Source organism: Leuresthes tenuis, unplaced genomic scaffold (assembly GCF_036924035.1).
Source record: "Leuresthes tenuis unplaced genomic scaffold, fLeuTen1.0.hap1 SCAF_22, whole genome shotgun sequence".
In the NCBI taxonomy this organism is placed as follows: domain Eukaryota; kingdom Metazoa; phylum Chordata; class Actinopteri; order Atheriniformes; family Atherinopsidae; genus Leuresthes; species Leuresthes tenuis.
The window spans coordinates 990,315-1,006,717 of NW_027325376.1; the positions used below are offsets into that span (position 1 = coordinate 990,315).

Genomic DNA, 16,403 nt, shown 5'->3' on the forward strand with positions numbered 1-16,403 from the left:
ATAGTCAGAGAACAGGTGAAGAGTCAGAGAACGTGTGAAGAGTCAGAGAACGTGTGAAGACTCAGAGAACATGTAAAGAGTCAGAGATCTTGTGAAGAGTCAGAGAACAGGTGAAGAGTCAGAGAACGTGTGAAGACTCAGAGAACATGTAAAGAGTCAGAGAACTTGTGAAGAGTCAGAGAACAGGTGAAGAGTCACATAACGTGTAAAGAGTCAGAGAACATGTAAAGAGTCAGAGAACAGGTGAAGAGTCAGAGAACATGTGAAGAATCAGAGAACGTGTGAAGAGTCAGAGAACATGTAAAGAGTCAGAGAACAGGTGAAGAGTCAGAGAACGTGTGAAGAGTCAGAGAACATGTGAAGAGTCAGAGAACATGTGAAGAGTCAGAGAACATGTGAAGAGTCAGAGAACATGTAAAGAGTCAGAGAACATGTGAAGAGTCAGAGAACGTGTGAAGAGTCAGAGAACATGTGAAGAGTCAGAGAACATGTGAAGAGTCAGAGAATAGGTGAAGAGTCAGATAACAGGTGAAGAGTCAGAGAACACGGGAAGAGTCAGAGAACACGGGAAGAGTCAGAGGACAGGAGAAGAGTCAGAGGACAGGGGAAGAGTCAGAGAACAGGTGAAGAGTCAGAAAACAGGTGAATAGTCAGAGAACAGGTGAAGAGTCAGAGAACATGTGAAGAGTCAGAGAACAGGTGAAGAGTCAGAGAACGTGTGAAGACTCAGAGAACATGTAAAGAGTCAGAGAACTTGTGAAGAGTCAGAGAACAGGTGAAGAGTCAGAGAACATGTGAAGAGTCAGAGAACACGGGAAGAGTCAGAGAACACGGGAAGAGTCAGAGGACAGGAGAAGAGTCAGAGGACAGGGGAAGAGTCAGAGAATAGGTGAAGAGTCAGATAACGTGTGAAGAGTCAGAGAAACGGGAAGAGTCAGAGAACACGGGAAGAGTCAGAGAACACGTGAAGAGTCAGAGAACATGTGAAGAGTCAGAGAACATGTAAAGAGTCAGAGAACATGTGAAGAGTCAGAGAACATGTGAAGAGTCAGAGAATAGGTGAAGAGTCAGAGAACATGTGAAGAGTCAGAGAACAGGTGAAGAGTCAGAGAACATGTAAAAAGTCAGAGAACTTGTGAAGAGTCAGAGAACAGGTGAAGAGTCAGAGAACATGTAAAGAGTCAGAGAACTTGTGAAGAGTCAGAGAATAGGTGAAGAGTCAGAAAACAGGTGAAGAGTCAGAAAACAGGTGAAGAGTCAGAGAACGTGTGAAGAGTCAGAGAACGTGTGAAGAGTCAGAGAACAGGTGAAGAGTCAGAGAACGTGTGAAGAGTCAGAGAACATGTGAATAGTCAGAGAACAGGTGAAGAGTCAGAGAACAGGTGAAGAATCAGAGAACCTGTGAAGAGTCAAAGAACGTGTGAAGAGTCAGAGAACAGGTGAAGAGTCAGAAAACAGGTGAATAGTCAGAGAACAGGTGAAGAGTCAGAGAACATGTGAATAGTCAGAGAACAGGTGAAGAGTCAGAGAACGTGTGAAGAGTCAGAGAACAGGTGAAGAGTCAGAGAACGTGTGAAGAGTCAGAGAACGTGTGAAGAGTCAGATAACGTGTAAAGAGTCAGAGAACTTGTGAAGAGTCAGAGAACGTGTGAAGAGTCAGAGAATAGGTGAAGAGTCAGAGAACATGTGAAGAGTCAGAGAACAGGTGAAGAGTCAGAGAACATGTAAAAAGTCAGAGAACTTGTGAAGAGTCAGAGAACAGGTGAAGAGTCAGAGAACATGTAAAGAGTCAGAGAACTTGTGAAGAGTCAGAGAATAGGTGAAGAGTCAGAAAACAGGTGAAGAGTCAGAAAACAGGTGAAGAGTCAGAGAACGTGTGAAGAGTCAGAGAACGTGTGAAGAGTCAGAGAACAGGTGAAGAGTCAGAGAACGTGTGAAGAGTCAGAGAACATGTGAATAGTCAGAGAACAGGTGAAGAGTCAGAGAACAGGTGAAGAATCAGAGAACGTGTGAAGAGTCAAAGAACGTGTGAAGAGTCAGAGAACAGGTGAAGAGTCAGAAAACAGGTGAATAGTCAGAGAACAGGTGAAGAGTCAGAGAACATGTGAAGAGTCAGAGAACAGGTGAAGAGTCAGAGAACGTGTGAAGACTCAGAGAACATGTAAAGAGTCAGAGAACTTGTGAAGAGTCAGAGAACAGGTGAAGAGTCAGAGAACATGTGAAGAGTCAGAGAACATGTGAAGAGTCAGAGAACATGTGAAGAATCAGAGAACGTGTGAAGAGTCAGAGAACAGGGGAAGAGTCAGAGAACATGTAAAGAGTCAGAGAACAGGTGAAGAGTCAGAGAACATGTGAAGAATCAGAGAACGTGTGAAGAGTCAGAGAACAGGTGAAGAGTCAGAGAACAGGTGAAGAGTCAGAGAACAGGTGAAGAGTCAGAGAACAGGTGAAGAGTCAGAGAACATGTAAAGAGTCAGAGAACAGGTGAAGAGTCAGAGAACATGTGAAGAATCAGAGAACGTGTGAAGAGTCAGAGAACAGGTGAAGAGTCAGAGAACAGGTGAAGAGTCAGAGAACAGGTGAAGAGTCAGAGAACAGGTGAAGAGTCAGAGAACAGGTGAAGAGTCAGAGAACAGGTGAAGAGTCAGAGAACAGATGAAGAGTCAGAGAACAGGTGAAGAGTCAGAGAACAGGTGAAGAGTCAGAGAACAGGGGAAGAGTCAGAGAACAGGGGAAGAGTCAGAGAACGTGTGAAGAGTCAGAGAACAGGTGAAGAGTCAGAGAACATGTGAAGAATCAGAGAACGTGTGAAGAGTCAGAGAACATGTGAAGAATCAGAGAACATGTGAAGAGTCAGAGAATAGGTGAAGAGTCAGAGAACATGTGAAGAATCAGAGAACAGGTGAAGAATCAGAGAACAGGTGAAGAGTCAGAGAACATGTAAAGAGTCAGAGAACAGGTGAAGAGTCAGAGAACAGGTGAAGAGTCAGAGAACATGTGAAGAGTCAGAGAACATATGTCAGCTGCCACATGAACACATTGGAGAAGCTGAAAAGTGATTTTCAGTCCAACACGCTTCAGAGCAGCTTCCCTGGTCGGATGTTCGCAGCACATCTGTAAACACACAGTTTTCCAGTTCAAAGGTCGTTTTGTGGTCATTGACCCGCAGCTCAGCGTTAGGCTGGTTTTCAGCCTTCTTCGTCCACAGTGAAGCAAAGACGAGCGACCACACGGCAGCTGAAGGACCACAGAGGGAGACGTCGCCATGACGACCGAATACCGTGACGAAGCCGAGGACGACAGCTCCTCCTTCTGGAACAAAGGTACGTGTCTGTCTGAGTTGCAGCGGCTGCAGAGTGATGTCGCTGAGTGTTTCTGATGCCCGTCCGTCCGTCTCTCAGAGCCTCGGCCCGTCTACTTCTCGGGTCCCTCCAGGTTCAGACGCTGGCTGTTTCCTGGCCTGACGGCTGCGGTCCTTCTGATTCTGATCATAGCCGTGGGAGCCGTCAGTGAGTACACCCCCAGCTGCACTGAGACCTCCATGTTTACCAGGAGTTAGACTGGGTCAGGGCTTCGTGATTACCAGGAGTTAGACTGGGTCAGGGCTTCGTGATTACCAGGAGTTAGACTGGGTCAGGGCTTCGTGATTACCAGGAGTTAGACTGGGTCAGGGCTTCGTGATTACCAGGAGTTAGACTGGGTCAGGGCTTCGTGATTACCAGGAGTTAGACTGGGTCAGGGCTTCATGATTACCAGGAGTTAGACTGGGTCAGGGCTTCAGGGACACTACATAGCACCACAGACTGAGGCCTTCAGGGACACTACATAGCACCACAGACTGAGGCCTTCAGGGACACTACATAGCACCACAGACTGAGGCCTTCAGGGACACTACATAGCACCACAGACTGAGGCCTTCAGGGACACTACATAGCACCACAGATGCATTTGAACATTTTTCTCTGGTCAAAACTACTTTTTCTTCTCAGAACAGTCTTCTCACTTCCATTCTCTGCTGGTGGTTGTGTGTTTATCCAGGGGAATCACTCCAAAACTCAAAGAAACAGCTTTACTGATGCACCACTATACAGCCAGCTGCTGTGGAGCTGATGGGCTGCTCTGTTTTACTCAGAATATCAGAGATCCCAGCCTGAAAAAAAGGCTGCAACTGTCACCAAAGTCAGAGAAACCACTAGAACATGTTTGCTGTCACCTTTGTGTCTGATGAAATCAGTCGCACACATTGAACTGTGCACTTCTGTCAGCGAGCACGTCTGTGTGCACAGAGCAAAATGCCGTTATCAGCCAGTTATCATTCCCAGCTCCAAGTTCAGACTTCAGGCAGCTTTAGCAGCTTCACAAACACTCCTGCAGCTGTTGCAGCATCATGTTTATTAGCTGTCCATGTCAGCCCATCAGTGTGAGAGACGTGGCTCAGCAGGCAGCTAACGGACGCTTCGTTGTGCTTTTATTGTTCTCTCGTTAACGAAGATGTTCTCAGCCAAAGAAAACAAAGTATTTGTCTAACTATTGGCCTCCCACAGGCCTTTCCCTCTAACTTCAGCGAGCAGGCAGCATGTCGCAGACATTAAAAATGCAGCTGTTGTAGTTCACTTCTTATGAAGACGAGGAAGAACTTTATGGACACTTAAAGGTGTTCTCAGGTGTTTTCATTCCAACTTTATTGAACTATGAAACTGTTCTAATCAGTCTTTAGTCAGAGAGATCTGAGCTTTTCACACAGCTGGAATGACTGATTGGTATTTAGAGCGGATCTCCTGTCAGGAGTTCACCCGGGAGTCCTGTCAGGACTTCACCCGGGAGTCCTGTCAGGACTTCACCCGGGAGTCCTGTCAGGAGTTCACCCGGGAGTCCTGTCAGGACTTCACCCGGGAGTCCTGTCAGGACTTCACCCGGGAGTCCTGTCAGGAGTTCACCCGGGCGTCCTGTCAGGAGTTCACCCGGGAGTCCTGTCAGGAGTTCACCCGGGCGTCCGGTCAGGACTTCACCCGGGAGTCCTGTCAGGAGTTCACCCGGGCGTCCGGTCAGGACTTCACCCGGGAGTCCTGTCAGGAGTTCACCCGGGCGTCCGGTCAGGACTTCACCCGGGAGTCCTGTCAGGAGTTCACCCGGGCGTCCTGTCAGGAGTTCACCCGGGCGTCCGGTCAGGACTTCACCCGGGAGTCCTGTCAGGAGTTCACCCGGGCGTCCTGTCAGGAGTTCACCCGGGCGTCCGGTCAGGACTTCACCCGGGAGTCCTGTCAGGAGTTCACCTGGGCGTCCGGTCAGGAGTTCACCCGGGAGTCCTGTCAGGACTTCACCCGGGAGTCCTGTCAGGAGTTCACCCGGGAGTCCTGTCAGGAGTTCACCCGGGAGTCCTGTCAGGAGTTCACCCGGGCGTCCTGTCAGGAGTTCCCCCGGGAGTCCTGTCAGGACTTCACCCGGGAGTCCTGTCAGGACTTCACCCGGGAGTCCTGTCAGGACTTCACCCGGGAGTCCTGTCAGGACTTCACCCGGGCGTCCGGTCAGGAGTTCACCCGGGAGTCCGGTCAGGAGTTCACCCGGGCGTCCGGTCAGCTCCGCCCCAAAGCGGGGACATGCTGAGCCTTCTGGTTCTGGAGCTGTGAGAGTCCCACACTTCAGCCACAGAGACAGCTTTTACATCAGTCCCTTAAACAACAGACAAATGCCCTCAGATAAAAAGACTGAACAAACAGCCGGTGAAAAGCATCAGATTGCAGGTTTGTAGTGTTTTAAAACCCAAAGTCAATGTGAGTGAAATACTGTTTCTGTTTATGTATTTAGCTTTTATCCAAAGCGACTTACAGGTAGGCAGGTAGGGTAAGGGGGCCTTGCTTAAGGACTCCTACTGGAGGTAATACCTTCCATGCAGGGGATTTTAACCCAGATCTCCCACATGGAAGGTGGCAATAATACCACCACTATCCAGTCCAAATACTGCCTGAATACAAACTTCTGCTGTGCATTCAGATACGAACACTTTGAACCGACTGTGGTCTGCAGAGAGAACCGTCTCCAACCTGTCGGAGTCCCTGAGCAGCTCCCAGCAGCTCACCAAAGGTAACACACCTGTCCAGGTGCCTCAGTTTGACCCACCGCTGCCTCATTCTGACCCACCTCCTCTCATCCAGACACGGCCAAAGACGTTCAGCGGCTGAAGTTCGCTGTGGAGAACAACAAGGAGCAGCTGACCTCAGGTGTAACGCAGCAGCATGTCACACACCTCACTGCTGTCACCTGACGACCAGCTTCCTGACACAGCGTGCACGTGTGTGTGTGTGTGTGTTTCCTCAGTGTCGGAGGCGCTGAAGCAGCTCGCAGCTCTGGACACCATCAGCAGGACGGTGGCTGCGCTCAAATGTTCTTTGGAAAACTTCATCAACAACAGTGAGCAGAACACACGTTTTCTAAAGCGATGATACGAAAACTTTATTTATTTCAAAAACAGCTGAAACAAAGTGCTGCACAGGAAGAACAGCACCAAGTAGCAGACACAAAACATGACAACAGTGTAGAAACAGGAAAAGCAATGAAGCAGAAGCAGAGTCTCATGCCAGGGAGTAAAAATGGGTTTTAAGTGTATCTGTGCACGTAGAGGGTGTATCTGTGCAGGTAGAGAGTGTATCTGTGCACGTAGAGGAGTATCTGTGCACGTAGAGGAGTATCTGTGCACGTAGAGGAGTATCTGTGCAGGTAGAGGTGTATCTGTGCACGTAGAGAGTGTATCTGTGCACGTAGAGAGTGTATCTGTGCACGTAGAGGGTGTATCTGTGCACGTAGAGGAGTATCTGTGCACGTAGAGGGTGTATCTGTGCAGGTAGAGGTGTATCTGTGCACGTAGAAAGTGTATCTGTGCACGTAGAGGTGTATCTGTGCACGTAGAAAGTGTATCCGTGCAGGTAGAGTGTGTATCTGTGCACGTAGAAAGTGTATCTGTGCACGTAGAGGTGTATCTGTGCACGTAGAAAGTGTATCTGTGCACGTAGAAAGTGTATCTGTGCACGTAGAGAGTGTATCTGTGCACGTAGAAAGTGTATCTGTGCACGTAGAAAGTGTATCTGTGCAGGTAGAAAGTGTATCTGTGCACGTAGAAAGTGTATCTGTGCACGTAGAAAGTGTATCTGTGCACGTAGAAAGTGTATCTGTGCACGTAGAGGTGTATCTGTGCAGGTAGAAAGTGTATCTGTGCACGTAGAAAGTGTATCTGTGCACGTAGAAAGTGTATCTGTGCAGGTAGAAAGTGTATCTGTGCACGTAGAGAGTGTATCTGTGCACGTAGAGAGTGTATCTGTGCACGTAGAGGGTGTATCTGTGCAGGTAGAAAGTGTATCTGTGCACGTAGAAAGTGTATCTGTGCACGTAGAAAGTGTATCTGTGCACGTAGAGGGTGTATCTGTGCAGGTAGAAAGTGTATCTGTGCACGTAGAAAGTGTATCTGTGCACGTAGAAAGTGTATCTGTGCACGTAGAGGGTGTATCTGTGCAGGTAGAAAGTGTATCTGTGCACGTAGAAAGTGTATCTGTGCAGGTAGAGTGTGTATCTGTGCACGTAGAGAGTGTATCTGTGCACGTAGAAAGTGTATCTGTGCACGTAGAGAGTGTATCTGTGCAGGTAGAGGGTGTATCTGTGCACGTAGAGAGTGTATCTGTGCACGTAGAAAGTGTATCTGTGCACGTAGAGAGTGTATCTGTGCACGTAGAGGAGTATCTGTGCACGTAGAGAGTGTATCTGTGCACGTAGAGGAGTATCTGTGCACGTAGAGAGTGTATCTGTGCAGGTAGAGGGTGTATCTGTGCACGTAGAGAGTGTATCTGTGCACGTAGAAAGTGTATCTGTGCACGTAGAGAGTGTATCTGTGCACGTAGAGGAGTATCTGTGCACGTAGAGAGTGTATCTGTGCACGTAGAGGTGTATCTGTGCACGTAGAGGTGTATCTGTGCACGTAGAGGTGTATCTGTGCACGTAGAGTGTATCTGTGCACGTAGAGGTGTATCTGTGCACGTAGAGTGTATCTGTGCATGTAGAGAGTGTATCTGTGCACGTAGAGTGTATCTGTGCACGTAGAGGTGTATCTGTGCACGTAGAGTGTATCTGTGCATGTAGAGAGTGTATCTGTGCACGTAGAGTGTATCTGTGCATGTAGAGAGTGTATCTGTGCACGTAGAGGTGTATCTGTGCACGTAGAGGTGTATCTGTGCACGTAGAGGTGTATCTGTGCACGTAGAGTGTATCTGTGCATGTAGAGAGTGTATCTGTGCACGTAGAGGTGTATCTGTGCACGTAGAGTGTATCTGTGCACGTAGAGGTGTATCTGTGCACGTAGAGGTGTATCTGTGCACGTAGAGGTGTATCTGTGCACGTAGAGGTGTATCTGTGCACGTAGAGTGTATCTGTGCACGTAGAGAGTGTATCTGTGCACGTAGAGAGTGTATCTGTGCAGGTAGAGTGTGTATCTGTGCACGTAGAGTGTATCTGTGCATGTAGAGAGTGTATCTGTGCACGTAGAGGTGTATCTGTGCACGTAGAGTGTATCTGTGCACGTAGAGTGTATCTGTGCACGTAGAGGTGTATCTGTGCACGTAGAGTGTATCTGTGCATGTAGAGAGTGTATCTGTGCACGTAGAGGTGTATCTGTGCACGTAGAGGTGTATCTGTGCACGTAGAGTGTATCTGTGCACGTAGAGTGTATCTGTGCACGTAGAGGAGTATCTGTGCACGTAGAGGAGTATCTGTGCACGTAGAGGAGTATCTGTGCACGTAGAGGAGTATCTGTGCACGTAGAGTGTATCTGTGCACGTAGAGTGTATCTGTGCAGGTAGAGGGTGTATCTGTGCACGTAGAGGTGTATCTGTGCACGTAGAGGAGTATCTGTGCACGTAGAGGAGTATCTGTGCACGTAGAGTGTATCTGTGCACGTAGAGTGTATCTGTGCACGTAGAGGTGTATCTGTGCACGTAGAAAGTGTATCTGTGCAGGTAGAGTGTGTATCTGTGCACGTAGAGAGTGTATCTGTGCACGTAGAGAGTGTATCTGTGCAGGTAGAGAGTGTATCTGTGCAGGTAGAGGGTGTATCTGTGCACGTAGAGTGTATCTGTGCAGGTAGAGAGTGTATCTGTGCACGTAGAGTGTATCTGTGCACGTAGAGGAGTATCTGTGCACGTAGAGGAGTATCTGTGCACGTAGAGGAGTATCTGTGCACGTAGAGTGTATCTGTGCACGTAGAGTGTATCTGTGCAGGTAGAGGGTGTATCTGTGCACGTAGAGGTGTATCTGTGCACGTAGAGGAGTATCTGTGCACGTAGAGGAGTATCTGTGCACGTAGAGTGTATCTGTGCACGTAGAGTGTATCTGTGCACGTAGAGGTGTATCTGTGCACGTAGAAAGTGTATCTGTGCAGGTAGAGTGTGTATCTGTGCAGGTAGAGAGTGTATCTGTGCACGTAGAGAGTGTATCTGTGCAGGTAGAGGGTGTATCTGTGCACGTAGAGTGTATCTGTGCAGGTAGAGAGTGTATCTGTGCACGTAGAGAGTGTATCTGTGCACGTAGAGAGTGTATCTGTGCACGTAGAGAGTGTATCTGTGCACGTAGAGGGTGTATCTGTGCACGTAGAGTGTATCTGTGCAGGTAGAGAGTGTATCTGTGCACGTAGAGAGTGTATCTGTGCAGGTAGAGTGTGTATCTGTGCACGTAGAGAGTGTATCTGTGCACGTAGAGGTGTATCTGTGCACGTAGAGAGTGTATCTGTGCACGTAGAGAGTGTATCTGTGCACGTAGAGAGTGTATCTGTGCACGTAGAGGGTGTATCTGTGCACGTAGAGGGTGTATCTGTGCAGGTTTTTCAGCCCCAGACTCGGTCACACGCCGTCCGTCTGTCCTCAGGTTCCACCTCCAGCAGCTGCTGCGCTCTCGGTTGGGTGAATTCTGGCTCCAGCTGTTACTTCTACAGCAAAACAACTTTGTCCTGGCATGAAGCTCGAGACTGGTGCAACGGACACGAGTCTCACCTGGTCATACTCATAACCGACGAAGACTGGGTGAGACAGCCTGCCTGTCTGTCTGCGTCTGCCTGTCTGCCTGCCTGTCTGTGTCTGTCTGCCTGCCTGTCTGTCTGCCTACCTGTCTGTGTCTGTTTGCCTACCTGCCTGTCTGTCTGCCTGCCTGTCTGTCTGTGTCTGTCTGCCTGCCTGTCTGTCTGTGTCTGCCTGCCTGCCTGTCTGTCTGCCTGTCTGTGTCTGCCTGCCTACCTGTCTGTCTGCCTGCCTACCTGTCTGTCTGCCTGTCTGTGTCTGCCTGCCTACCTGTCTGTCTGCCTGCCTACCTGTCTGTCTGCCTGCCTACCTGTCTGTCTGCCTGTCTGTGTCTGCCTGCCTACCTGTCTGTCTGCCTGTCTGTCTGCCTACCTGTCTGTCTGCACAGTCAGGATGAAAGTGGATAAAAGATGGTGTCGTCAGCATAAAAACTGTTTTTATCGTCTGTCATGTATGAAACAGTTACTGATTCTTGGCTGTTTGACCTTTGACCTCTTTGCCTCTCTGCACCAGGACTTTGTGACAGACCACTCCTCTGGTTCTTTCTACTGGGTGGGTCTGACTGATGAGAAGTCAGAAAGGTGGGAGTGGGTCAACGAGACGCCGTACGTCATGGACCGCAGGTGGACCATCTTCCTCAGTCTGAAACCTCAGATTCAGCCTTCACTCGGGTTTCTGCTGCTGCTGGCAGCACTCGGTTCACATCTGAGTCAAACCTCAAAGAACAGCTTCTGTTTGAAACGATGGAAATGTTTTTACTTCAATTTGAGTTTATTTACTTATAACCAAAGCCAGTGAGTCCATATACAGTCCAATTCAATCCAACTGATATTATAGAACCGTAGTTATTCATAAAGTTTCAGCCTGATCTTAAAGGTAGAGAGGGTGTCTGCTTCCTGAAGCCAAACTGGCAGCTGGTTCCACAGAGAGGGGCCTGATAACTGAAGGCTCTGCCTCCCATTCTGCTTTTAGGGGCCTGATAACTGAAGGCTCTGCCTCCCATTCTGCTTTTAGGGGCCTGATAACTGAAGGCTCTGCCTCCCATTCTGCTTTTAGGGGCCTGATAACTGAAGGCTCTGCCTCCCATTCTGCTTTTAGGGGCCTGATAACTGAAGGCTCTGCCTCCCATTCTGCTTTTAGGGGCCTGATAACTGAAGGCCCTGCCTCCCATTCTGCTTTTAGGGGCCTGATAACTGAAGGCCCTGCCTCCCATTCTGCTTTTAGGGGCCTGATAACTGAAGGCTCTGCCTCCCATTCTGCTTTTAGGGGCCTGATAACTGAAGGCTCTGCCTCCCATTCTGCTTTTAGGGGCCTGATAACTGAAGGCTCTGCCTCCCATTCTGCTTTTAGGGGCCTGATAACTGAAGGCCCTGCCTCCCATTCTGCTTTTAGGGGCCTGATAACTGAAGGCCCTGCCTCCCATTCTGCTTTTAGGGGCCTGATAACTGAAGGCTCTGCCTCCCATTCTGCTTTTAGGGGCCTGATAACTGAAGGCTCTGCCTCCCATTCTGCTTTTAGGGGCCTGATAACTGAAGGCTCTGCCTCCCATTCTGCTTTTAGGGGCCTGATAACTGAAGGCTCTGCCTCCCATTCTGCTTTTAGGGGCCTGATAACTGAAGGCTCTGCCTCCCATTCTGCTTTTAGGGGCCTGATAACTGAAGGCTCTGCCTCCCATTCTGCTTTTAGGGGCCTGATAACTGAAGGCTCTGCCTCCCATTCTGCTTTTAGGGGCCTGATAACTGAAGGCTCTGCCTCCCATTCTGCTTTTAGGGGCCTGATAACTGAAGGCTCTGCCTCCCATTCTGCTTTTAGGGGCCTGATAACTGAAGGCTCTGCCTCCCATTCTGCTTTTAGGGGCCTGATAACTGAAGGCTCTGCCTCCCATTCTGCTTTTAGGGGCCTGATAACTGAAGGCTCTGCCTCCCATTCTGCTTTTAGGGGCCTGATAACTGAAGGCTCTGCCTCCCATTCTGCTTTTAGGGGCCTGATAACTGAAGGCTCTGCCTCCCATTCTGCTTTTAGGGGCCTGATAACTGAAGGCTCTGCCTCCCATTCTGCTTTTAGGGGCCTGATAACTGAAGGCTCTGCCTCCCATTCTGCTTTTAGGGGCCTGATAACTGAAGGCTCTGCCTCCCATTCTGCTTTTAGGGGCCTGATAACTGAAGGCCCTGCCTCCCATTCTGCTTTTAGGGGCCTGATAACTGAAGGCTCTGCCTCCCATTCTGCTTTTAGGGGCCTGATAACTGAAGGCTCTGCCTCCCATTCTGCTTTTAGAAACTCTGGGAACCACAAGGAAACCTGCAGCCTGAGAGCAAAGTGCTCTGTTGGGGAAATATCCAACTGTGAGATCTTTAAGATATGATGGAGCTCGGTCATTAAGAGCTTTATATGTGAGGAGAAGAAGCTTAAATTCTATTCTGAATTTAACAGGGAGCCAATGAAGAGAAGCTAAAGCTGGAGAAACATGATCTCTGCTGTTAGATCTCAGCAGAACTCTGGCTGCAGGGTTTTGGATCAGCTGGAGGCTTTTCAGAGAATCTGTGGGACGGAACAATAATAAGGAATTACAGTAGTTCAGTCCTGAAGGAACAGATGCATGGAGCAGTTTCTCTGCTCTGAGACAGGATGGTCCTGATTTTAATGATATTACGAAGGTGAAAGAAGGCAGAAACCTGTTTTATATGAGAGTCAGAGAGGAGAGGACAGATCCTGGTCAGAAATAACTCCAAGGTTCCTCCCTGTAGAACTAGAAGCCAAGGAAATATAATCTAAAGTAACTATATAACCAGACACAACACTGGTTCATCCCTTGAGTTAGGAGCCTTTTTTCTGCCTGAATGCTTCATAGCTCAGAGTTCAGTGGCTGAACAAAGAAAAAACACTGAAAATGCTCAGGAACAAGGGCTGAAGATGAGGCAAAAAGCAGAAAATAGTAATAAAGATAATGACTTCAGTTTTGTCTGAGTTCAGAAGCAGACAGTTCTGAGTCATCCAGGTTTTTATGTCTTTAAGACAGGCTTGTAGTCTGACCAACCTGTTGGTTTCATCTGGTTTCATAGATAAGTACAGCTGAGCATCATCAGCATAACAATGGAAATTTATGCCATGCTGTCTGATAATGTTACCTAATGGAAGCATGTATAAAGTAAAAAGAATCGGTCCAAGCACGGAACCCTGAGGAACTCCATGACTTACTCCAATGTGTGAGGAAGATTCTTCATTTACAAGAACAAACTGGAATCTATCAGATAAATATGACTTAAACCAGCCTAATGCAGTTCCTTTAATCCCAATAACATGTTCAAGTCTCTGTAACAGAATGCTGTGATCGATCGGATCAATAATTCTCAGGTCTTTGAATAACTAAACATTTGTTCTGTGCCTCTCTTCCCCAGACGGTGGAAACCTGGGCAGCCCGACAGCTGGACCCGTCACGGCCTCGGTCCTGGAGACGAAGACTGCGCCCACCTCCACAGCGACGGGCGCCTGAACGACCTTCACTGCTCCAGCCGGCTGCGCTTCATCTGTCAGAAACACACTCAGCGCACCTGACGCCATTAAACAGCCTGAGCCCCGCCCAGAGTCCTCATCATTACACATATTTAGCACAAAGCTGCCATTAAACAGCCTGAGCCCCACCCAGAGTCCTCATCATTACACATATTTAGCACAAAGCCGCCATTAAACAGCCTGAGCCCCGCCCAGAGTCCTCATCATTACACATATTTAGCACAAAGCTGCCATTAAACAGCCTGAGCCCCACCCAGAGTCCTCATCATTACACATATTTAGCACAAAGCCGCCATTAAACAGCCTGAGCCCCGCCCAGAGTCCTCATCATTACGACCATATTTAGCACAAAGCTGCCATTAAACAGCCTGAGCCCCACCCAGAGTCCTCATCATTACGACCATATTTAGCACAAAGCCGCCATTAAACAGCCTGAGCCCCACCCAGAGTCCTCATCATTACGACCATATTTAGCACAAAGCTGCCATTAAACAGCCTGAGCCCCGCCCAGAGTCCTCATCATTACACATATTTAGCACAAAGCCGCCATTAAACAGCCTGAGCCCCACCCAGAGTCCTCATCATTACACATATTTAGCACAAAGCCGCCATTAAACAGCCTGAGCCCCACCCAGAGTCCTCATCATTACGACCATATTTAGCACAAAGCTGCCATTAAACAGCCTGAGCCCCGCCCAGAGTCCTCATCATTACACATATTTAGCACAAAGCCGCCATTAAACAGCCTGAGCCCCACCCAGAGTCCTCATCATTACACATATTTAGCACAAAGCCGCCATTAAACAGCCTGAGCCCCGCCCAGAGTCCTCATCATTACGACCATATTTAGCACAAAGCTGCCATTAAACAGCCTGAGCCCCGCCCAGAGTCCTCATCATTACGACCATATTTAGCACAAAGCTGCCATCAAACAGCCTGAGCCCCACCCAGAGTCCTCATCATTACGACCATATTTAGCACAAAGCCGCCATTAAACAGCCTGAGCCCCGCCCAGAGTCCTCATCATTACACATATTTAGCACAAAGCCGCCATTAAACAGCCTGAGCCCCACCCAGAGTCCTCATCATTACACATATTTAGCACAAAGCTGCCATTAAACAGCCTGAGCCCCGCCCAGAGTCCTCATCATTACACATATTTAGCACAAAGCTGCCATTAAACAGCCTGAGCCCCGCCCAGAGTCCTCATCATTACACATATTTAGCACAAAGCTGCCATTAAACAGCCTGAGCCCCGCCCAGAGTCCTCATCATTACACATATTTAGCACAAAGCCGCCATTAAACAGCCTGAGCCCCGCCCAGAGTCCTCATCATTACACATATTTAGCACAAAGCTGCCATTAAACAGCCTGAGCCCCGCCCAGAGTCCTCATCATTACGACCATATTTAGCACAAAGCTGCCATCAAACAGCCTGAGCCCCGCCCAGAGTCCTCATCATTACGACCATATTTAGCACAAAGCTGCCATTAAACAGCCTGAGCCCCGCCCAGAGTCCTCATCATTACACATATTTAGCACAAAGCTGCCATTAAACAGCCTGAGCCCCGCCCAGAGTCCTCATCATTACACATATTTAGCACAAAGCTGCCATTAAACAGCCTGAGCCCCGCCCAGAGTCCTCATCATTACGACCATATTTAGCACAAAGCCGCCATTAAACAGCCTGAGCCCCGCCCAGAGTCCTCATCATTACGACCATATTTAGCACAAAGCCGCCATTAAACAGCCTGAGCCCCGCCCAGAGTCCTCATCATTACACATATTTAGCACAAAGCTGCCATTAAACAGCCTGAGCCCCGCCCAGAGTCCTCATCATTACGACCATATTTAGCACAAAGCCGCCATTAAACAGCCTGAGCCCCGCCCAGAGTCCTCATCATTACGACCATATTTAGCACAAAGCTGCCATTAAACAGCCTGAGCCCCGCCCAGAGTCCTCATCATTACACATATTTAGCACAAAGCTGCCATTAAACAGCCTGAGCCCCGCCCAGAGTCCTCATCATTACGACCATATTTAGCACAAAGCCGCCATTAAACAGCCTGAGCCCCGCCCAGAGTCCTCATCATTACGACCATATTTAGCACAAAGCCGCCATTAAACAGCCTGAGCCCCGCCCAGAGTCCTCATCATTACGACCATATTTAGCACAAAGCTGCCATTAAACAGCCTGAGCCCCGCCCAGAGTCCTCATCATTACACATATTTAGCACAAAGCCGCCATTAAACAGCCTGAGCCCCGCCCAGAGTCCTCATCATTACGACCATATTTAGCACAAAGCTGCCATTAAACAGCCTGAGCCCCGCCCAGAGTCCTCATCATTACACATATTTAGCACAAAGCCGCCATTAAACAGCCTGAGCCCCGCCCAGAGTCCTCATCATTACACATATTTAGCACAAAGCTGCCATTAAACAGCCTGAGCCCCGCCCAGAGTCCTCATCATTACGACCATATTTAGCACAAAGCTGCCATTAAACAGCCTGAGCCCCGCCCAGAGTCCTCATCATTACGACCATATTTAGCACAAAGCCGCCATTAAACAGCCTGAGCCCCGCCCAGAGTCCTCATCATTACGACCATATTTAGCACAAAGCTGCCATTAAACAGCCTGAGCCCCGCCCAGAGTCCTCATCATTACACATATTTAGCACAAAGCTGCCATTAAACAGCCTGAGCCCCGCCCAGAGTCCTCATCATTACACATATTTAGCACAAAGCTGCCATTAAACAGCCTGAGCCCCGCCCAGAGTCCTCATCATTACGACCATATTTAGCACAAAGCTGCCATTAAACAGCCTGAGCCCCGCCCAGAGT

General features: G+C 48.9%; 1 pseudogene; it reads left to right on the plus strand.

Moving 5' to 3' along the window:
* The first annotated feature begins 3,146 nt into the window (after nucleotides 1–3,146).
* LOC140281483 (asialoglycoprotein receptor 2-like) lies at nucleotides 3,147–15,082 on the plus strand (annotated as a pseudogene).
* The last annotated feature ends 1,321 nt before the right edge of the window (nucleotides 15,083–16,403 follow it).